This window comes from Diuraphis noxia, unplaced genomic scaffold (assembly GCF_037042655.1).
Source record: "Diuraphis noxia isolate RWA-SAM2 unplaced genomic scaffold, SU_Dnox_SAM2 contig0003, whole genome shotgun sequence".
Lineage (NCBI taxonomy): Eukaryota > Metazoa > Arthropoda > Insecta > Hemiptera > Aphididae > Diuraphis > Diuraphis noxia.
Window position 1 is genome coordinate 19,631,500 of NW_028301713.1, and position 24,062 is coordinate 19,655,561.

Here is a 24,062-nt window from a genome sequence, read left to right on the forward strand (position 1 = left end):
TGAGAAATTATTTAAAACCAAATTATTACACGGCCAACTGATATTTACTTGTATATTTTGAATATCATTAATTAATATAATTTAATAAAAATATTGGAATTATCTAACAGCCTTAATATTACCCTGTAATATTTTTAGTGATATAAATCATTTATGACTACAAGTTTAATTAAACATCTAAACATCTAAACAAAAAATTTAAATATCTACTTTGAAATTTTTGGACTTGAGATTATTTTCAGGAATTTTCTGAGTAAATATGTACCTATTCCATAAGCCTCTCCAAAACTGAAAGATTTTTAGTTGCATAGGATCGTAGCCCTCTTCCAACCCAAAACACATTAATGCTAAAATTGTTAGCCCTTCCTCGAATTTTAATGGATTTACACTTAAGCTTTTCCTGATGTAAAACCTAATAAGAAAAACATATACCATTATAAGACAAATATATTATACAAAATGAAAGTGATAACCTACCGAGGAGATCTGGAAATAAATAAAAATGTTAGATAGTTATTACTTGCTTATTTAATATTTTAAAATTTACTGAATTTGATCAAGGAGGTTGGAAACTTGGTTTTTATTTAACATTTTAGACACAAAAACCTGATAAGATTACACATACTTAAAATTATCGGATTTCAATTTTGAAAAAATTTTTGAGTTGATCGACATTTTTCTAGGTTGTTTTGGAAATCGATTTTTAATATTTCTTTAAAAATTGATGTTAAATTTTAGTTGAGTTTCTTAATTTATTTGTAATTTTTAGATTCACATTAATGTCTTTAAAAAAAAAATTAAACAGTTATTTTAAAATGTATCTCCACAATAACTTAATAACAACAATAAGTACTAATATTTTTACAGAATTGAAATCCGATCATTCTGAGTTAACGTATTTTTGTCAGGCTTTTATTTCTAGATTGATTAAAATCAGTTGAGGCTTGACACAACTTTACCCAATACATTTACAAAAAAAATGTAAGTTTAATAAATGCTCAAACATATTTAAATTTTGAAGAAAGTACGTATAATGTATCCAATAAGTTCATGAACTTGGGAATTTCATAACAAATTTTCTAAAGTATTCCATTGACCCCCTTAGAAACATTTAGGTTTTCTAGATGGGCGAATGTAAGTTCCTACACGAGACCTAGCAGGTAAACAAGATGCATATGTTAGTTCCTACACGATAAAATAAGGTACATATGTAAGTTCCTACACAGTAATAACCAGGTACAAGTGTAAGTTCCTACACAGTAAAAAATAGGTACATGTGTAAGTTCCTACACTAAGTATATTATAAGTTATCAATATACTCGTATATATACAATATATTAGTTATAATGATATATCATATTATAATACTGTCATACATTTTAATCCTTTATTCTATATAATTCTTTATAATATTTAATAATTTACCTTATAAATATTATCAATTTAATAATTTTAAAAATAATAATTGTAATAATATAATAATAATTCGTCATTTATTGAAGAAAATAAAAATAAAAATTATCCATTCTATATAATATTTAATAATTTTAAAAATAATAATCGTAATTGTAAAGAGTTAATACGTATGACAGTATTATAACATGATATAAGTGTTATTAAATTGATAACTTATAATATTCTTAGTGTAGGAACTTACACGTGTACCATTTTTTACCGTGTAGGAACTTACACATGTACCTGTTTTTCGTCGTGTAGGAACTAACATAGGTACCTGTCTTCCGCCGTGTAGGAACTAACATACGTACCTTTTTACGGAACTTACACATCACATTTGTAGGAATTAACGTATGTAATTGTCTACCTGTTACTCTCGTGTAGGAACTTACGATTCCCCTTCTAGATTGTGTATCATCAGACCCCCTCCCCATCAGAAAAAAATTAAGTTAAAAATATTAGCTCTACCTGGAATATTTATGGATTCACTTAAAGGTATTCGATACTGACCGTTTTTATGACTTAAACGTAACAATCTTTAGTCCATCAGTCTGATGTACCTAATAATGTGATAAGAATATAAGATATTTAAAACTGATTTGAATTCGTTATTATATTTTCTTGAGATCAGTAGAGCCACTTTTTCAAATTTTGGCCCCTAATCTTTTAAATATGGATTAAAAACTTATGAAATTAAAAAAAAAATTAAGTTTTGACTACACTAAATTAAAATTGTAAATTCTAAATAGTGGCTCGGTTGATCTATAGAAGACATAATAACGAATTTAAATCAGTTTTTAGAAGTCTTATAATTAGGTCAATCGGACTGATGCACAAAAGATTGGATGTTTTGGTCGATTTAATTTTGCTCATGTGCCCTACGTGGTACAAGGTGTGATATGTGCATAAGCGTGCGTGAGTGTTCACATTTTAGTTGGTGGTCTGAGAGTCACTCATACTAATAAACAGTTACTACACACGCATAACGGCATAACCATGTCTTGCACGCACGTAATATAGAAATTACCTATATTTAAATCATTTTTATTAAAACCAGTCGGTATCGAATCCCCTTAAGTTTCTCATATCAATGGATGCCTCGTATGAATATACGCCACTATAATAAGACAATTAGACAAACATATTTTACAAAACAAACTGATTACTAACGATTTTATATTTTTTTAAATTGTCTAAGTTTAATAAGTCTTTCAAATGCTTTTACCAAAACAGAAAAATCTCATCAAGAATAATTAAAAAAATACTAAAATGTATGATACCCAATATATGGCACTCTGGACTTTACAATAAATACATGAGATACCCAATCAAAATAAAATAAAATTATAAAATTATTATAAAATAATAATTTATAATTATAATACATACTACACAAAAAAAATGATAATCGTTGTCCCCAATCTGTAAAAATAAACCTTATAAAAATTTCTAATTGTTTCTCGTATATCTACATTAAACATTTTATAAGTTAAGAACACTTATTAGGATAGATATAGTATATTTATTCTAAAACCTATTTATCGGAACAAAAACATTTTAATTAAACCTCCACAATTATTCATAAACTACAAAGCACATCTTCCTTATATCACCTTACGTAAATTAATTCCGTGATAATTTGTATACATTTTTTAAGCGGTAAGTTGAGATCAGATATGAATCTATATCTATATATCCTGTATATTTAATTAGTATTTCCAATAATAGACAGCTTTCAAGATGCTTGGGACGTTTTTATTTATGTCCAATGGGTGGTGAGTACACTAGGACGACAGTCAGGCTGGAAAGTAAACTGTATAGTGTTCGGCGTAATTCCACAACGGGCAAAAGGCACTGTCCTATTTACAAAGTAAGTTAAAATATAGTTCAAGGGATTAAGAGTTTAGGGAACTGGGTCAATCATTAGTAGAGTCTAACTGTCAATAGCGACTGCTGCCGTGAGTCGGAACCGGGAACGGTCGGCTTTTAAAAGCGACAGAGGTGGGTTACGTTGGTCGAGAATCCGGTACGGTGACTTACGTCTCTCAAAATTCGGGGACCTGGCAGGTTCTGCCCGTTCGCTGATATTGGTTCAGGTGGGTCGGCGAGCCCCTGATTGATTGTCGTATAAACGGAATCGGCCACGGAGCTTCCTAGTCGGTTTGTAATCATTCTAACGTACTGTTTACGTGTTGGCACAGATAGTAGTAGCTCGTTACCGGGAGATGCTCGCGTAGTGTTGATCGCTCATCAAATGGTGAAATCGGTCTTCCTGATCGGTCGTCGCAGTTGGGTTGGTTTCCTTCACCACTAATCTGGCTATGAGAACAACTCGTACAAACGATATTTGTGGTGATTCCCAAGTGGGTTTCTCACGGGTTTGTACGAAGAGTCTTACCGTGCTGTTGCTCGTCGTTTATGTCGGCGTCGATATCGTCGAATGTGTTTCGCTGCTTGTTAGCGTTTTTAATATACGGCTCGGCGTTTGGTAGCCTTCTTTTTGTCTTCGAACGTTGTTTAATTGAAACTAGATTGAAGATGTATTGTAAAGAATGTTGAAATTGAAGTATCCAATCTCAACGGATATACTGATATAAATATACGTTTAGTGATCGAAACCAGTGCTGATTGCTCGAAAACTTCTTGGTATGGCGAGGGATCATAGCACCATTGCTTGGTTGTTGTAACCATAGATAATAAAGAAATGGATTGGCCATCCCTAACCTTATACACGGAGCGTTCTGTGATCGAAGAGAACTTATGTTACCACAGTGGTTAGATAGTGGTTGCCGGGTAGCAACATTTTAAAGCATTACGTCTCGGTGCGTGAAATTTTAAAATATGCCAGCCCATTAATTACCATTTGGCTATCAACAATCAGATAGGGAATAGAACCATAGATAATTAATAATTTTTAATGATGACAATAATATTGATATAATAAAATAATAATTGTTCGGTATAAATACAAATTAAAATAAAATGGGTGATCTGCTATAGGGCACTATGTCAAAAACTTATAATAATATAATCTATAATAATACCACAGAATAGAATCTATTCAATAGATAAATAAATATGATATAACTAATATTAACTAATGATAAATAATGATATTTTCAATTTTGTTATTGTCAATCGACAATTATAGACTTAGGTTAAGTCTAGCATGAGGTCTATGTTGTCATTTTGTCAATAGATAATAATAAAATACATGATAATTAAGAATTTATTTAATTTATTTGTCATGATAAAGTATAAACATAGGTTAAATAATAGGTTAATGAATAAGTTTAGTTACATGAAAATTAAAATTAAAAATCACACAAAACCATATTAAAGTTACTGGTTTTGAAATAAAACAAGTTTTGTGTATTTAGACCTATATCAAAATATTTTAAGATAATTAAATTCGTCAATTGGTCCCAGTGAGTATCTTAAATGGATATATTTTCGCTGCAATCGTTTTTATTAAAATATATGTTTAATTGATGCAAATTAGTACATCATTTTTAGTTGTAATTCACAATATTATAACTTAAGAGTTAAAACTTTAATTATTTGATTTCCCTATTCAAGACAAGATACGAATATAGTAATATATTGATTTATTATTATTTAATATTTATGGTGATAAACTGATAAAGCCTATGATACCAATAATCAGTAACCTGTGCTACATTTTGTAACCATATTGGTAACTTAAGTTCTCTTCCGTCACAGATGAGAACAATAGCATGGCCCATCCATTTCTTTATTATCTATGGTTGTAACCTGCTTGTTAACGCCAACAAGTGACCATCTACATATTACATATAAATATTGATATCACGTTGCACCGGCCGCCACGCACATAATTATTTATTTTGTTTCGTTGTATTTTTGTAATAATTATTATTTAATGTTACACGTGAGTTATTATATAATGCATAGATTATACGCGCTAACGCTAACAACCGCCGCGACAGCTATGCAAATATTATTAATTAACACGGCCTCCGTGATATTTTTGTCTTGTGTCGAACGTTGTAACAGCAGTATCGGCACGCGCGTTTCTATATCTGTCATCAATATTAACATAAAACTGATTTTACTCTAATAGTAAATGTGTTGTATTTTTTTTCATATTAACTGCAGGCTCGAACAGCCAGTACCTTTAAATATATTATAATCTTATTGTTAATGTGCACCATAAGAGCCATTTTTATTGTATTGGTGTGTAATGTGTAAACATCATTTTTTGTATATTATTTAAAATTTATAGCACAGAACCAGCTGGCCAGTCTGCGCTCCACAAACTGTGAGTTTTTTTAATTATTATACCATCACGCCAGAAGGGCTGTATGTCATTTTTATATTTTATATTATATAATTGTATATGATCTAACAGCTCAAATAGATGTCACCTATTATTATTATATTCTGTCGTGCCAAAAGGGCCGTACAGTAGATTATTTATAATTCGTATTATATTTTGAATTTGTATATACTATACTGTTTAGCCTGGCTTGATTTATTATTATTAATACATTTTTTATATTATTGTTTTGCTGTGGATTTTATATATTTGTAAAATCATTATCGATACAGCGTATTATACAGCAACTAATAATTACCTAAACGAGTTATCATTTTTTATTATACACCATTAGTTTTAACCATACATCCACACAATTACACACAGTTTACCGACAGGTCGGTCGGTGTGTGAGTATATTATACATAGCAACATAACAAGCGAAGTATTTTGGTGACAGGACTTCGCGGACTATTATTGTTTCGTTCCCGGCTCCTACATTTTGGTGACCTCGACGTGATATCAAATTTATATGTAATATGTAGATGGTCACTTGTTGGCGTCAACACTACTTGATGCGCTTTTCACTCGTCATACAATTGAAATTTAGCCGTCGAAAACTTGATCTTTTGGTTCAATGCCGTCTCAAGGATGAAATTGTATGAGATGTGATAATACACTGATAGGTTTAATTATATGAGTCAAAATATTTATTGAAGATAAAAATTACTACACACTATCTTTACGGACGCAAACATACATTGACTGACTCGCCCGTACGGGACAGCCTTATATTGTACGCCCGTCGAATGTTGAGTCAGCGTTCGTTCCCCACATCACAAAATTGCTCATATAAGTAATAATATTATAGGTAATACTAAATTATATACTACTACTACTACTACTACTACTCTACTACTACTACTACTAATAATAATAATAATAATCGTGGTTCATAACAGATGGTTTTGATAATGAATTTTTTACATCGTCACATGGTGTAACCGTTACGACTTCTCATAATAAACAACTTAGTAAAAATAAACACATATTTTATAAATATAAAGTGATTATATACAACCCCCGAAATAAAATAGAAATTTCACATATAAATTATTAAATATTATTAAATTTCCTGATTTTGATAAATCTTACAAATACTTTTATACGAATCAGAAAAACATAATTAAAAAAAAGTACAAAAATGTATAAAGTCCAACATATGAAACTCCAGACTTGCTAAAAAATATGTTATGCCACCTGGAATAACCTGTTCCTTTGATGTAAATTACTTGAGCTGAAAAAACTATGAAATTGTCTCGTAGTTTCAACGCATCGTTTGTTATTTAAAAATATTACCCATCGATTATTAATTCCTAAAACACCAGTTACTAGATCGCTCGTCGTACAAGTATATTTTAAAATTGTAAATTGTTTGTATATTTGAAAACACTCATAACTCGCTTTAAAATTAAAATATAATAAAAAGCCGATGAGATGCCCTACCTAGATAATAATTTTGAATTAATTTTTTATAATAGGTCAATTTCAAAAAAATCACTCAAAATTTTAAACTAACGGAGATAAAAGTGATCTGCTGAGCGTAAAATTTGCTATTCTACGCACTTGTACGACGAGACAATACGACAAGGGTTAATTTACAAGGGTTAATTTTAATACACACTTATAATAGTTATCATTATATATTATATATATATTACCAGTTGATTCATCGGTATTAGCATTGAATTGATTAATCGAGTCTGTAAAAAATTAACTACATTGTGGAAATTTTCATTTTCATTTTTTTTTGTGTTTTCACATTCTAAATCATACAATAGTCAGTCAAACTATAGGTCAAATATTCTAAAGATTCTACAAGATATTCATAGGAAGAAAAATTTTAGATAAATCTCATATTTATCCAAAAACTATAATGCGTATCTCTCATAACGTTTAATTTTATGTATACTTGGTTAGCTATTACTTATAAATACAATTTTAATTTTAAAAAAGGTACAGATAATCTTGCACAGCATCGACCCCTAAAAAGTTAATTAACAAAAATGCATGTACATTTTTTAAGAAAATTGAATACCTCAAGCTTCAAGCCTATTCATTAAAGTATTTGATGTAAAGTAGTTTGAATAGCTAGTATAGATTTGATGAATTTTAGTTAAACGATAAAAATGTTTTTATGAAAAGCTACACTGAGCAAAGCAACAATAATTTCCGATAAATTCCTAGACTTTGGAATATTCCCGGGAATTCCCTAAGAAACTTCCTATATATTTCATGGGATCCGGACATCCGGCCGAATCCAAACGGCCGACGGCTATATAGGCCGACAGTCAGATAGCTGAAACTATTTTAGCCGACAAGGTCAAAAGGCCGACACTACGAAAAGCCGACACTAAAATAAATTAAGTATAAGCTATACATTTTCAATTCGATAACGTAGTGTTGTCTTTTGTTGTAATAATGTTATCGATAACTTATCGAAATTTAACGATACCTAATACCTATAGCCTGTAATCTACAGTGGGTATTGCTATTGCATGTTCATAAATACTGTTTCAGTTGATTCGTAACCACGCCGCGTCTTTGCATTCATTTTTGTGTCGTTGTTTAATTTAATTTATGTATTTGCATTAAATAATTATGGAATATAAAATTGAAATTTTTGGTACAAAATTATTAATTGACAATTTTATCACGATTAAAAACAAAAACCGTAACAATAAATATTATTGGGAATGTGAAAAGAGGAAACATACTAAACGGCATAATAGTAATAATGAATATTGTAATGCAAGAGCAGTAACAATTCTTGTTGATGGTAATCATATTGTTAAAGATAATTCTTTTTTAAATCACAACCATGGGCCTGACCCATGCCGATTGTTGGTAAAGAAAAACATAAAATATATTGTTTCAAAAGCTCTGTCTTCGAGAGATAAACCTTCGCAAATAATACAGGAAGCAACGAGTCGCATCCCCGTCAATTCTCAGCCATACATGCCATCAGTTGAAGCAACGCGAAAAATTATTTCACGGTGTAGAAAACATCAGAAACCACCAGAACCAACAAGTCTTTCACAAATAGATATTCCTCTTAACTTATGTAAGTCTTTTAATGGTCAAACATTTTTACTAAAAGAAAGTACTATTGAGAGTCACAAAATATATATTTTTTCTACTAAAGATGAAATATCAAAACTTGTCAATGCCAATTATTGGGTTATGGATGGTACATTTAAAACTGTGCCAAGTATATTTTTACAAATGTACACTATACATGCACCTGTTGGTGGAAATAATTCTAGAATTTTGCCATTAGTATATGTTTTAATGACCAGTAAACAACAATGTTGTTACGAACGTTTATTCGAAGACCTAATATCAATTTGTGATGATTTCGGTTTCGATGTTTCACCAAAATGTATTATAACAGATTTCGAAAAAGCTGCAATTAATGCTGCATTTAAAGTATTTCCAGAATGCCAACAAAAAGGGTGTTTTTTTCATTTAGGCCAAAATATTTGGCGAAAAATCCAGTCTAGTGGATTGGCTACTAAATATGGAGAAAATGAAGAATTTAGTTTACAACTTCGATGTATGTGGTCACTTGCATTTTTACACCCATCAGATATACCTAATGCTTTTGATCAATTGAAAGATTCATTACCCTATGACATTCAAAATTACTTTGAAGAAAATTACGTGCATGGAAAAGTACGAAGGAAATTTAGAAATGGAATAGTATCTCGATATGAGCCATTGTTTCCACCATCATTTTGGTCAATACATTTCAATCATGAAAACAATATTCCAAGGACACAAAACAAAGTCGAAGCATGGCACAAAAGATGGAAAGTATTAGTAGGAGCTGATCACGTTGGGGTGTATCGTATAATTGAGGAAATGAGAAAAGAGCAACAACACGTTGTGGGTAAGATAAGTTCACGAATAAAAATATTCTACTAATATTACAATAAAATATAATTTATTTATACATACATTTTGATTCCAGGGCAAATTCAAATTATTTTATCCGGACAAGCAAGGCCAAAACAAAGTTCAAAGTACGTAAAACGTCAAAACCAAATTCAAACTATTCTAAATGATAAAGAAAACAGAACAACCCTCGAGACAATAAGAGGTATTGCATACAATTTGCACTATTAATTTTTATTTATTAACATTTAACTATATAACATAATTATCAATTATAATTTATTAGTATTTTTTATTAGTATTTTTTATGTATAAATATCAAATTTTTTAATTTTTAAAATATATTAGGAATATACAATGTACTCAATAATAATTTATTAGTATTTTTTATTTTTATGTATAAATATCAAATTTTTTAATTTTTAAAACATATTAGGAATATAAAATGTACTTATAATTATTAACAATACACTAAATTTTATTTTTAAGAATAAGTATCACCTATATATATATATATCTGTGTGTGTGCATAATTTCCCTATCTCAACATAAAATTACTTAATCGGCCATTTAATATGTCGGCCTATAAATTTGTCGGCCATTTAGTATGTCGGCCTATTGCGTGTCAGCCAAATGTCTGTCGACCAAATGTCTGTCGGCCGATTGTACCACACCCATATTTAATTAGCATTTTTTATAAAATAGACAGATTTTATTAATGCGGAATTGAAGCCCTTCGCTTACATTGCTCTTATACAATTAAATAAATAGATGATCGTTTATAATTCACAAATTGAAATATATTTTAAAATAAATACAACTATAAAACAACATATTTTAGAAAAAAAACTGATTTCTCACTTTGATCCCCTAAAATTAAATAAAAATGTACACATTAATTATAGAATATTTCTAAATTTCCTGATTTTAATAAATCTTACAAATACTTTTTATTAAGATCAAATATTGATAAAATTATGTTAAAAAAAGTACAAAAAATAATAATAATGTCAATGTAAAGATAATAATATTATAGTATGTTTCCTGGGATAACCTGTTCTTGACGAAATTTAACAGAGTTGGATAAACTATGATGTTGTTCCAACCTCATTATATAGGCTACTGCCTAATAGAAATATTATCCATAGAATGTTTCCAAAAACAAAGAATATTACCGAAATATTTATGTGTTACTCAAGAGAAAAATACTTCTTAAGACCTTCTTGGATCATTAAAGTATGAATAACACGCCAATCAGAATATACGGTTTAAATTTATACAAGTATTATCATTTTAATTATTTAAAAGCCCATAATTACGCTGAAAATGTACTTTTCACTGTGTAATTTGAATAAGACACTCTTACAGTGATATTAGGGATACTATATTTTTGATTCAAATCATTTACAACCACAAGTTTAATTAAATGTTTCAAAATATTAATTTTTTTAAATTTTTTGATATTTCCGATAAGTTCCTAGACTTGGAAATACTCCTAAAAATTTATAGAAAGCATCACTGAGTAAATTTTCCATCCCCAATAACAAACCGCTCTTTAGTTAGGTTAAGTCAGTATCACAAACACACTTTTATTTTTAAAATACTAGCCCTCCCTGAAATTGTTTTGATTTTTCTGCCTATATTTCTACAATGGAAATTTTGTAAGAACATATACCATAAGATAAACATATTTAAATATTTTACTAAATAAAACTGATAACATACTGCTGGATTGTACTGGAAAAAAATTAAATTGTTATTTATTGTAAAAAAAAATTTAAATTTCAAAGTTTTGGTCAATAATACCTAATACTTTTTACAGAGACAGAATCAAAATATTATAGAAAATAATTATTTTTAAAAACCTCAAAAAAATACTAAAATATACAATGTTTAAACATGACACCACAGACTAAACTGTGTTTGTCATGTGCCGCTATATATGAATATTCTCAAAATAATTACCGGTAACAATCAAAATCCAGAAATACCTATCTCTAAACCTTTCAAGGAACTAACATTACACAACCTGGAAAACCTGCATAGAGCAGCCGTTCAGATTGACGTCGTTTTGTTTCATCAGGTGTTGCCCGCTTACGTTGCATCGCTGGCGTATGGTTAATTCCCAGCCTCCCAGACGATGTACGTGCACTAGTTGTGTGATGATAGTTGTAGTAGGACGATAGTGTTGTGCGCGTTTGACTGCACACGTAACCGGGCAACGCGTGTATAAATGTGTGTGTGTGCGCAGGCGACAGTTACATGTAAACACGATTCGCGTCGCTGTCTTCGTCGAATCGTCTTCCTCGTAGATCTAAGGGATGGGAAGAGATTGAGAGAATGGACTGTATAGGAAAGGGTTAAGCTTTTTAGTTTATGTATAATAATGAGGTAACTATAAACAACAATGTCTTGTGGTAGGTATATGACAATGTACAGAACAATATTTCATTGTAATGTCCTGCAACGGAAATGACTTATCAACTAGTGTTAGTAAATAATAAAAATGCGCGACCACAATCCTGTCGGCAGATCAATAAATCAATTGAATAATAACTCGACAACAAATAAGTAATAAGTAATACCACAGAACAATATAGAATAGACACTCGATCAGCTGATCGGAATACTGTATCCCAACGGTTGACGTATTGGAAATTGTACCGTATCCGTAATCTGTTAGAATGTTAGCAACGTGTATCCCTCTTAGTTACGGAGTTATAAAAACAGAAACAAACAAATAACGCAGATATGGCCACGATTTAAGATATACAGGTTGCACAACGAAGACAAATATTGTGACTCAAGAACTGACACTTCAAAAAAATTAACTCTCAACGCTCCTTGAGGGGAAAATTGTATTTCAGTGTCGCTACAGCTAGGGAAAATTTTTATTATTATCTAAGGAAATTAGTGTTATTTAAATTATTATGTAATATTATGTCTTTTTATTATTGTTATACATAAAATAAAATATTCAAGTCCAAGTTCAAGTATAATAATAGAATAAATAGTATAAAATCAGAAGCTGAATCAAATGACCACAAAAAGCGACGGAAAATTTCGAAATAGATAATAATATTAGATCTTTAATCATAGGCGTTTTGCTTATTTCGACACCGGGAGCGCTAATGCTCTATTTTCGACAGCTGTTTTATAGTGTCATTTTTAAAGTCACTGCGGGACGCTATTAAACATAGGTCGTTGTGCAACCTGTATATCTTAAATCGTGGATATGGCCAATGGGCATTACAAAAACACTATATCAGTTCTGTCTCTTTTTGTGTGATAATAATGATATGATTTATTTAATTGATAATGCATTCCACGCCCTCCTAAAGACCGTGTTCAAGGCCCCAGTTACCAGATTTTGCCATTATACACAGTGTCTATGCCCTGGTAATACGTTTCACGATGATACGAATAATAAAGTAAACAATAAATACGAAATTACGTGTGTACGACCTGGTATCGGAGTTGAATAGCGATGATAACACGGTGACGGTGTAGTTGCCCCGGAATGACAATCAGCAGGTGGAGGTAGTCCTGAATGCGACGATACACCGAACATCAACGATGGCGAAATCGGCCAACGAGTCAACGACCTCTTGGACTTCGTTACTAATCATTCGCAGAATGGTTGAGCTCTCGTTGAACATTTGACGACACGACAACGAGAAGCGAGCACAACACGGTTCGGGCAATAATTACGAGCCGGCGCGTGTGAACGGCGTATGTCAAACGGCAAGACACGTGGGGATAACGGCGGAAACGCACTGCGTACAAAAAACGGACGATACGACACGAGAAAACGAAACACCACACGGTTCGGGCGCACGAAAACAACCAATATGGTGTTGTTGACGGCGACGGCGCACCGGTTCGCGACGTAAAACAATTCCGGTAGACAGAGAAACAAAACACAAGTAAAGGCCAAGACGGTTGGGCAACGACGAAAAGTCGGTGGCGTGAACACAGCGACCGGTGGCTAGGCACGACGGTATCCATGAACAACGGCAAATAGAGATAAGTGGAGAATCAGTGATGTTGGCTTACGCAGATGATATTTTAGTGATAGGTGATACTAGAGAGGAAGTTATCCAGACAACCGAGAGACTACTTAAGGCAATCCTATCAATGAGCTGAAATATAAATTAAAAATAAATTAAATACATGGTGGTGATGTCATGGATATTCGATGCAGTAGACAACTTCAAGTATTTAGGAGGAAACGTCAATAACAAGAACAATATGCACCAAAAAATAAATTAAAGAATCATGAGCGAGAGCAGGTGTTACTATACTACGTATAATCATTGATTATAAATACTATAATTTATAATCAATGGCCATTAACAAGGTCATTAAAAAGGTGATGAGAGAAAGTTAATAATATATGAAAGAAAAAGATTCCGGAATATATTTGGACCACGATTTAACTGAGAAACATACACGTTTGATAGAAGAAAAAATGAAGAGCTATAGAAATTATACAAAAGATCAGATATTCTAGCCTTTATTAGAAATAAAAGATTAGAATTGTTTGGACACACTTGGAAAGCGGATGGTCAACTAATAAAAAAAGTATTCGTGGAAAAAATGAACTAAAAAAGACCCCTATGAAGATCCAGGACCCGGTGGATCGATGAAGTTGCCTTGGATTTGAAAGTCATATACCAGAATGTGACATATGAGGTGACTTACAATATAGAGGGATGTAGTGGCCTTTAAAGGCAACAATGGTCCTTAATAGACCGGTAAGCTGAGAAGAAGAATAATAAACTGATGTTCACTTAATGCTACAGCCGTCAGAGACAATTTGAAAACTCCTTAAAAAAAAAAAAATGTGAATAATTCAATACAATTGAAAAGAAAACTAACCTATAGGTTAGTCATTTAAAGTCGTTTAATCATTAGAGAAATTATTTAAAATCACAGATTTACGCTGACAAATGACATTTAAGCACTTGAATTAAATTTAAACAAATAAGACACGGATTAAATGGGGTTTTGGAATTATCCAAAATTATTTTTATTATTCTATTATATTCTAGGGAATAATATATTTATGATTCAGATCACTTACATCCACACGTTTAATATTTAATATTAATTATTAAGCCACATGAACAATATCTAATTGAATATACTAAACACATTTTTCAAATTATTCTATTAGTATACCCCACTCCACCAAAATTTATTTTTAGGTAGTTGTGTTTAATCGAATTCCGATGCTTGCTTAGATGTTTATAATGTTAGTTCCTTGGATCTTGTAATGGATACCTACTACCTACACTTCTCATAATGAAAAATTTTGTAAGAGTAAAAATCATAAAACAAACAACATATTTTACAAAATAAAATAATTTAATGATACGTACTAGCTTTATCTAAAAAAATGTAATTATTAATAATTATAAAATATATTTTATGACCGGGTTTTGTTAAATCCTGTCAACACTTTCATCAAGACGGATAAACTTTATAAAAAAAATTTGAAAAAAGAAAAATAATATTATGCATATCATATAACCAGGGCTCGGGACTTACAGCATTTGCTTATTGTCATGCTATAATACGTTTAATTATGAAGTTTGAAAGTGTTTTTTTCGCTTGTTTCAGCGATTTTTCAAAAAAATGCTTATTTTCCGTTTTTCTGATTATTTTTACTTATTTGATACAGTATTTCTACGTTTTTATAATGTTTTCAACTATTAAATATCGATCACATTTCATTTTTCAGAAAATCCCTCGGAAAATCCTTAAAGTCTCGAAAGTTAAGTTAAATTTATTTTATTATATAAAGGTAAAGATTTATTTTTATTTTGTTTGATTTTTTAGTTAGAATTTTTTAGTTTTTTGTCTTTTGGTAAATATTTTTGCTAAAATTTAAGTTTTTTAAATGTTTATTTGTGAGCTTATAATGATGTTTTTAAGAGCTTATTTTAATGATTTTAAGTGCTTTAAGTCCCGAGCCCTGCATATAACACTTTGGATTTGGAAATCACTACGTTATATCTCACAGGGTAACTTGTTAAATTTAACACATTTAATTGAGCTGTGAAAACTGAGAAGACTTTTTTCAATTTTTTTTCTTTTATGTTAAAACATTACACTTTTATTTTAATAATGGCAAGATACGGCCCATCCCAACATATTTTTTACAGCATTGATGCTTTAATCTATTGGTAGCTTGAACAAGCATCACTTATCCCAATTTGTTAGTACCTACTTGTTTATTTAATATTTTTTTTTATTATTTAGGTTGAGGCTTCGACAGCAAGGGTCATTAGTCTGTGGAACTGTGAGCGAGGAACTGTTGGTTTGGAACTCGTGGATGTTTTTGGCAGAATTTCAAATGGGCACCCGTAGGTTTCTGTCATGCCCGGGTGGAAAAGGTGGCCTCTTTTTCCAGACAGCGTGTACTGCCTGTAAAACGATGCCGCCCATTACCGGGATTCGAATCGGCGACGCGCGACGGTGTGCATCGCAACCGACGTCTTAATCCGCCCGGACACTACACCCCCATACTTATTTATTTATTATCGTGTATATATTGTATTATATAAGAAAAATTATAACATCATTCTAACACCAGATTATTATTTTACAAATTGTACATACTTGTTATAAACCTTAAGTATTCTTTACGTAGATCTGTAATAATAAACATCATGACAATTTCCAATTCTACATCATATACATCAGTAACTCTTTAGAATTTACCTAATCTATTTAATAGATTTAACCATTAATTCATCGTTTTAATTAAATCACCATATCTATTTGAATCCTACAGAACTTATTTTAATAAGTTACGCATAATTTCTTAATATTCAAGTACAAATAAGATGTTAATAAAAAAGAGAAAAATAGAAAACGATATGCTTCAATATTTCATCCACAAACTACACAGTTTCATTTTTCATCATAACAAGGTAACTTTTTTTAATGGAATTTAATTGTACTTATTTAACTATCCTTAATTTAGCTACTTCAATATTTAACCCATCATAATCATGTATTTAGTCGCCATTATTTAATCCAACATATCAAATTATGTTGTTGGGCTATACCTAACCTAATACCTAACATTGGAAATTATGAAGGTAGATTCCAGTTTTACTCATTGATGGAGCATGATATCATCGTTCTCGCGGGAAAAATTGGGTGCATTGCACATGTGTGGAATTATCTTCTGCGCATGCCCAAAAACACAACAAGGTTTGCTGCAAATGCAATACAAATTTATTGTAAAGTAATATTTTGGTATATGCATCGTCAGAGAATATATTAATGTAATTTAATACTAGTTGTTTATTTAATTGTGTTATTATTACTTAGTTATTTTGATTTGTTATAATATCAACATATTATATTATATGCCAAATGTTAATAACAATGTTTTTGGTCGCATTGAATGGCATCACTGCAGGCATACTAGGAATGATCGCATCTCTAACCCACATCACACTGTCTATGAGTATAAGATTTATTGTTTTACTATGACTTATTTTCCATCATTATAAATGATTGAATCATCAACATTCACAGCAGATCCTGGTAGAAATTCGGATTTATTAGATAATTGGGGATCGTTAAAAAAAAATTGGATGAAAACGGCCTGATCCGTAAATTATATTCTGCAATGTCTGTTCGGTATAAATGTAGGAATAGCGTTATTTTATTCTCTCTATTGTCACAAAAAAAATATACATTTGCTCACTTTGTTGAATATTAGATTGTAAAATTTGTCATACCGATATTAAACTGTATTATATTATAATAAACTATACCTACTCTACTATTATATATTAGTTTTTAATACATTTAAAAAAACCTAAATAAATCACAGATACACCAAACATTTAAAAAAATATATTTTAATACTGTTAAAAAATTAAACCCATGCTATAAATACATTTTACTAATTATAAAATATATTACACGTACGTTTAACCATAGCTAAAAAAGAAAATAATTATTATTTGTTATTTATGGGATATTAATAGTAGACCTACTGTAATATCTTAGATACGGATTGATTGAAACATACAAACGCTTTTAAAATATAAAGTTAATTGATTTATTTGAAATCAAACGAAACATAGTTTTTTTTTTATAGTTCATGAATCCAGAGTCGAAATATTGTTAAATAAGATGAATAGCCTAACTGAATGGATTCATAACTACAATAGTACACATCAAAAAATTAAAAATTTGAGGGTGGTCATTTTTACAAAAGTTATGAGACACAAATCACATAAATTTAATTTCAGAATTAACATTAAAAAAAAAATACCACAATATTCACTTACTATTTGCATTTACTGCATAGACTAGAAAGAAAATAATAAACATATTATTTAATAATAATAACAATACACAAAAATTATATTACATGGATGACCTAATATGACCTTCTACAAAACATTTAATTTGTAGAATTTTACAACGAACAAACGATGGAAGTCAAGCAAACGCATGATTTAAATTCAGGTTTACGGTATAAGTATTATATTGATATAAACAATTTAAGATTAGGTTATTCATAATTTATTTGTTAATTACAGCAAATAAATATGAAAAAAAATTAAATTAAACTTATTTCATAATAGTATTTATTTCACTAAAACTCATATTCAATTAGAAGATAAACATCAATGGCCACTTTAACATGTAAGATATGGGTTCTTTTCCATAACTGACTGTAACAGTAACAGATTCAAACAGCTGTAGTACCAGTTGGTTGCACTTAGCTTACAAAATAATAATTTAAAAAAATTTAATTTCCTGGCATCCCACCTCTAGACTTTAAATTCTAACTACTAAAGATTTCGTTTGCGCTGATATGTGCTCATGGATCATATTTTGTGTTACAACCCCTAATAAAATACAAGAGATCTATATTGGGGGTGCCAGCAAAACGCTCAAAATGAGTCTTTTTTAATTATTTACTACTGACATTCTGTACCTACTTATTTTTCGATGTTTGTGCTCCTTATAATAAGGAGGTCTACTTAATTCTATAGGCATTTCATGCATTATTACACATATACCATAAAATCTATCTTCTATCTTTCTATCTATATAATATAGATATTTAAAAAATAAAATCACACTTCTTATCTAAATTATGTTGAATATTATATAAACATAAGATTAAACTTTAAATATATTTAGGATGCATATTATAAATAGTGTAAATCTAAATAATGATTTAAAATTTAATCAACTTACTTTGCTCTATTATAGACAGAGAATACCCGATAATAATTAATAAGTGTATTATATATTTTATAATTATAAAATATTCATCAAATGTTATGATGAATGTGGAAAATCAAGTGATTTGTTTGAAATGTTTGCAATGAATTTTCAAGGTTTTCGGTAAAATATAAATTTCGAAACATAGTAATTAGGGTTGTTCGCGCCATTGAGCAGCGCGAGTGTTATTATTGTTATTGTGCCATCACTTCCCACGTTTTCTCACTGTCGGCACGGACTACTACCAAAGAATAGATGAAATTAGAAAGGACATTTAAAGCAAGGAACGTTTTGCATGTAGTGGGGATGGTGGCCGTCATCTTCTTATTTATGCTGTCAGAGAATTTGTTAGGTTATGAAATTAAGTTTTAATGAACACTATCATACATCGAGCTTGTAATGTTTGTATACATATTGTGAACTATTGCTTTTTCACAATTTCATATATTATTCTGTGCTTGTGCTAATAATTGTTATTACATTAATTGAATTTTTTTTTTGTCAATTGATTGTGGTTATCGGTGTATTAATTTCTACAATGAATACATCAAAAACTTCAAAGAATTACATCAAATGTTCGTATTCATAATATGATATATCATATTAGATTTAAATTGTATTATAATTGAATAATATACCTAGATACTATTTAATTAAAAATAAGCCAACATTTCAAACAGTGGGACTTAAAGATTTTAAATTTTAACTTGAACCGTATCATTTTGTTATTAAGTTTCATTATATATTTACACAATATAATTGTAGATATGTTATTACCATTGTGTGGGCAGACTGATTCATAAATTAGAATATGGCCTCCACCTTTTTGTGTGATAAGTATGATTACCAAGTTATAAAATTTAATTGTCTACCCCTTGCTACTACAACACTGGACTGGAAACGATATGTTAACCGCCGGGCATCTTAGTGTCTTTGAGAGAGGTGTACGAGATGGAATCGTACATGAGCGAATCAGGCGCCTTTTATACTTTAATGATAAACCATTCCCTTCAAATAAACTTACATAAATATTATATTATAATAAGCACCAACTATAACATAATATTGTCATATATTATGTTCCACCCGAACATTCCTAACTCTAAAGCACGGACTACGCTTTATTATGCTTAAGTTTATTGTTTGAAGAAATGAGTAGTATGCCTGTGGTAAGCTAAGCTGCGCTAGATTAGCTCACGTACAATTCCCGTTTCTACATCTCTCTCGTAGACACTAAGCGGGCCGGCCCCCATCACCAGCCTCTTCTACGTTTCCACTTTCCAGTCCAGTGTTGTAGTCCGTGCTGTCGGCTATGATACTAGCGTAGATACTAGGGATATGCTCTTATCAGGCCGATAGTGAGCGGCGTGCGTAGTTCTAACGGTATTTTTCGTATTATTTTTTTTGTACTTCAATTTGTATTATTTTTGCTCAATATTGTTTGCCGTTTTAATATCCTATAATGGTAATGTGTCCAGTGCCACCGTAAGTCTGTGTTATTTTAGCTATTTATTATTACAGAAGGTACTGCAATATGTTATAACTTTTTTCATTCATTTTCATAAGAGTTCGGCTAGCCAACAACCTAAAAACATTTTATAATTTTATTACGTTCGTTCTTTCCTCTTTCTTTTTCTCTTCACTCCTCGAGCTGCACGGTCGTTGTCCCAGACAGTGGTCTGTTTCTAACAATACTTAACGCGCCTTAGTTTTCAGTATTTTTTTTGTGTATCATTATTATACACCAGTAGTTGTTGGTCTGTTTTTTTGTATATTTTCACTGTATCATTTTTGTAAGTATCATCGTTATTACATTATAAAATTATTAATTATTATTCCCCAATTCAGGGTGGTCAAGACATACTCACAAAAACACATAATTTTTTTGTATACCTGTTGGTTTGTTTCGTTATGCATTGTTACTTGAGATATTCGTTTGAGCTGGTGGCCGGTTGGTCGTACACCCTCAGGATTGTCACACATTTTAATTTATATTGTATTATTTTTTATTGTACAAGTGTAGGCATCCCGAGGCGGTAGCGTTCCGGTTTGAAGCCACCAAAAGACACAAGTTCCCAGGTAATAGGCTGACGAGCCTCAATATTTCATTTTCTATTTCATAGTAACACGGTACGTAACAGAAACCAGTACACCATTGCGACCTAGTCTACATTTTTGTCAACCACCACCACGGGATACGACATCGCGACTCAGTCGACTCTCCCTTGCCGAAAGGCACATAGCGGGACAGGAAAACAGGTCGCGTTGATGAGTACCGGCCACCGGCGATACGCTCTCTCGTTCATCGACCTCCATTCGATACGAACCAACCCGTACGTCTCTCGCAATCCGACCCACGCACCGACTACTTGATAGGTGAACATTTTGTTTTCCACCACGAACACCTACCGAACGGACAAAAACCACGTTCTCTTTCTGTATCGTCGCATATCAACCTGTCGTGCTGATATTTAACATAAATATAAATAATAGTATTGTCGAAACAATTTGTGTCGTGCGTATTATTTTGCAAAACTACCTCCACCTCCACAAGGTTCAACCGGCCAACCGCGGACACCTACCAGGATCAACACCACCGTAGTATACATTGTTAAGCCAACAATAACTATTTCATTATTACATTTTCCACTTCATACTATACATTGTTGAACAAACAGGCTCTATTTCATATTATACTCTTGTGGAGCTGGCAGTGGCGTGGCGAGGTAAAAGTTACATGTGGGCAAAGTAGACTTAAAGAGGCCCTTTTAAAAAAATTTTTAACTTCTGTCATATTTCTCTATGGTTAATAATTATAAAACCCTATAGAACGCGAGGCCCTTTGAGGTGTGAGGCAGTGGGCAATGGCCCACACCGCCCACGCCTAGCGCCGCCACTGGGAGCTGGCATAGGCCAACAATATTACTTATACATTATTTTACTCATTGTTCCTATTTTTTTTTGTCATTTAGGTGCTATATTGGACCAATAAGGCTATTAAATGCATTCATTTTAATTGACATAATTATTGAATCGGAGTTAATAAATTGTATCAATTATCGTTATTTTATATTGGTATTATATATTGTTATAAGGTATTTATTATTATAGTGGGTACAAAAAAGAAGACTATTTTTGTTATTGATAAATATAATTATAAACTAATTTTAACTTTATCATATACAATTACCATTATTATATATTGTAAGTAGTGCATTAATTTACTACTGCCTACTCGCAGACGTGAAGGCACCCTCGCACGGTTGGCTGAAGTCCGATCACGACAATAAGGGTAGAAAAATCGTTTGAAACTAATTTGAAATGGAGTTCTTAGTTATAACATATTCATACTTATATGTCTACTATCACGTCATGCATAGAGTTAATCATTATAAACACAGTAGTTTAAGGTTAATATTTAATTATAATAGAATATAACTAACAAGTTTTTTTTTTAGAAACACGGAAAAAATAATGCAGAGATTTAATAAATAACATCTAACCTCTTATCTAAATTATGTTGAAGATAATATAAACTTAAGATTGAACTTAAAACGTATTTAAGATGCATATTATAAATAGTGTAAAACTAAATAATGATTTAAAATTAAATCAACTTACCTATTACTATAATAGACAGTGAATACCAGATAATAATAAATAAAATTATAATATTTTTTATAATTATAAAATATTTATCAATTATTATGATTAAATTGGAAAATCAAGTGATTTATTTGAAATGTTTACAATGAACTTTTAAGCTTTTCGGTAAAATATAAATTTCAAACCATACCTAATAGATTATGACTAATAGTTTCATTTAAAAAAAAACTCGGAAAATTGAATGCAGAAATTAAAAAAAAAAAAACACTCTTCTTATCTAAATTATGTTGAATATTATATGAATATAAGATTAAAATTTATACATATTTATGATGCATCTTAAAGTGTGAAATATAATAATTATTTAAAATTAAATCAACTTACAATTATCTATTACAGATATAGAATACCAGATAATAATTAACAAATGTATTATATATTTTATAATTATAAAATAATCACAAAATCTTATGATTAATGTGGACAATCAAGTGATTTATTTGAAATGTTTGCAATGAACTTTCATGTTTTTCGGTAGAATAAAAATTTCGAAACAAAATAATTAGAGTAGATAAATCATTCGACCTTAATTTGAAATAGAGTTCTAAGTTATAACATATTCATACTTATATGTTATATGTCTACTATCAGGTCATGCATAGAATTAAACATTATAAAAACGTAGTTTAAGGTTAATATTTAATAAATAATAGATAATAAAAAACAGGTTTTATTTTATTGGAAGCTAGGAAAAAATAATTCAGATATTTAAAAAAAAAAATCACACTTCTTATCTAAATTATTTTGAATATTATATATACATAAGTTTAAACTTTAAATATATTAAATAGGTATGCATATTATAAATCGTGTAAAATTATATTATTATTTTAAATTAAATCAACTTACGTTGTACTATAATAGACAAAGAATACCCGATAATAAAAATAAGTGTTTAATATAGTTTATAATTATAAAATATTCATAAAATGTTATTATTAAAGTGGAAAATCAAGTGATTTTTTGAAATGTTTGCAATGAATTTTTAAGTTTTTCGGTAGAATATGATTTTCGAAACATAATAATAAGGGTAGGAAAATTAATTGAAATTGATTTGAACTAGAGTTTTTGGTTATAACAAGATCATACTTATTGTCTGATATCAGGCCATGCATAGAATTAAACATTATAATCACGTAGGTAGTTTAAAGGTTAATATTTACTAAATTACATCAGACATATAAAAAATAACATTTCACTTTATAAAAATTATGTTGAACATAACATAAACTTAAGATTAACCATTAAATATATTTAAGATGCATATTATAAATGGTGTAAAATTAAATAATGATTTAAAATTAAATCAACTTACTTAGCGCTATAATCAACAAAAAAAATTCATAAATTGTTATGATTAAATCAAGTGATTTTTTGAAATATTTGCAATGAATTTTTAAGTTTTTCGTTTGAATAT

General features: G+C 30.1%; 2 long non-coding RNA genes across 2 annotated transcripts; both read right to left on the minus strand.

Moving 5' to 3' along the window:
- Positions 1-258: 258 nt before the first annotated feature.
- On the minus strand, positions 259-7,613 carry LOC149056984 (uncharacterized). The gene is made up of 3 exons (XR_016190712.1): positions 7,474-7,613; positions 2,845-2,877; positions 259-486 (listed from the first exon to the last, which is right to left on the minus strand). It is a non-coding gene; the product is annotated as an uncharacterized LOC149056984 (long non-coding RNA).
- An 8,720-nt stretch (positions 7,614-16,333) lies between these two features.
- On the minus strand, positions 16,334-22,600 carry LOC149056985 (uncharacterized). The gene is made up of 3 exons (XR_016190713.1): positions 18,031-22,600; positions 17,660-17,677; positions 16,334-16,369 (listed from the first exon to the last, which is right to left on the minus strand). It is a non-coding gene; the product is annotated as an uncharacterized LOC149056985 (long non-coding RNA).
- Positions 22,601-24,062: the final 1,462 nt, after the last annotated feature.